Source organism: Photinus pyralis, unplaced genomic scaffold, assembly GCF_008802855.1.
Source record: "Photinus pyralis isolate 1611_PpyrPB1 unplaced genomic scaffold, Ppyr1.3 Ppyr1.4_LG10, whole genome shotgun sequence".
Lineage (NCBI taxonomy): Eukaryota > Metazoa > Arthropoda > Insecta > Coleoptera > Lampyridae > Photinus > Photinus pyralis.
Genome location: NW_022170250.1, coordinates 19306350 through 19306804, shown reverse-complemented (window position 1 = coordinate 19306804; position 455 = coordinate 19306350).

Sequence of the window (455 nt, the reverse complement as noted above, 5' to 3'; positions counted from 1 at the left end):
AATTTCTCGGGAAAACACTTTTTCTTATTAATTTGGGTGCGTAGAATCCAAATCAATTCGTACTTTTTCGATCAGACTTATCAATCAAAAGTTATAGACTAGAAACCAATTTCGAAAAAAAATTCAAAGGGCTGTAACTTTTGAACTAGTAGCCAAATCTTGGAACTGTTTGAAATTATGGATTCTACAGGCCACATTCTATAAGAAAATTTTTTTTCCGGATCGATCAGACAATTTTTTTTTCGGGGCTCAAAAAAAAACAATGTATAACCTTCCTTTTTTACCAAAAATCGACTACACCAAAATTTCTCGGGAAAACACTTTGGGTACGTAGAATCCAAATCAATTCGTACTTTTTCGATCAGACTTCACAATCAAAAGTTATAGACTAGAAACCAATTCCGAAAAAAATTCAAAGGGCTGTAGCTTTTGAAATAGTAGCCCAATCTTGGAAC